Source organism: Histoplasma capsulatum, genomic scaffold (assembly GCF_000149585.1).
Source record: "Histoplasma capsulatum NAm1 scaffold_11 genomic scaffold, whole genome shotgun sequence".
NCBI classification, from domain to species: domain Eukaryota; kingdom Fungi; phylum Ascomycota; class Eurotiomycetes; order Onygenales; family Ajellomycetaceae; genus Histoplasma; species Histoplasma mississippiense.
In genome coordinates, this window is record NW_001813972.1 from 473,966 (window position 1) to 474,583 (window position 618).

A 618-nucleotide genomic window follows, 5' to 3' on the forward strand; every position below is an offset into this window, starting at 1 on the left:
TCGAAAATAGTAAAATCCAGAATACATTGATCATTGTTTCGAGTTTGAGGTCGACAACTGGCGTCGGGCTGGTTTGGATCGGCCGCGTTCCCACGTGAATAGCTCGCCGGAATTACAGCTCCTCCGGATCGTTGGGGCGCATCACATTCTGCAGCGGCGGCAGACCGTTTCCTGGACTTTGTCTCAGTGGCAGCGGTGTCTGGTGGGTTGGATCGACCTGGGGCTCCGTGGATGTCGTCGAGGTTTCGGCGCTCCGCTGGCGGTTGGGTGGGGTGGAATCTGCTACATATTTTGACACCGGCCCAAGTCAGACCTTAACAACGACCAGATATGAAACCGTGCTTGGTTGGATCGCTTTCCGGCATCCACTTACCTTCCCATTGGCCCATCCCCGACTTGTGCGGGCGGCTGTGGCGTGGTTGGTCCTGTCCTCAACCTCGTCATTCTTGTGTTTCCCTGATTCAAAGATTGATTGTCCATCGCAGGAGCTTACAGAATGTAATTTGATTCAGACTCGGGGGAGTATTGCTGGAGCTGAATTCAGTTGAGGCAGAAATGTGGTAAGGCATCAGCACGGTGGTGTGGGATTTAGGGATACATCTTCAAGGAGAGGTCTGA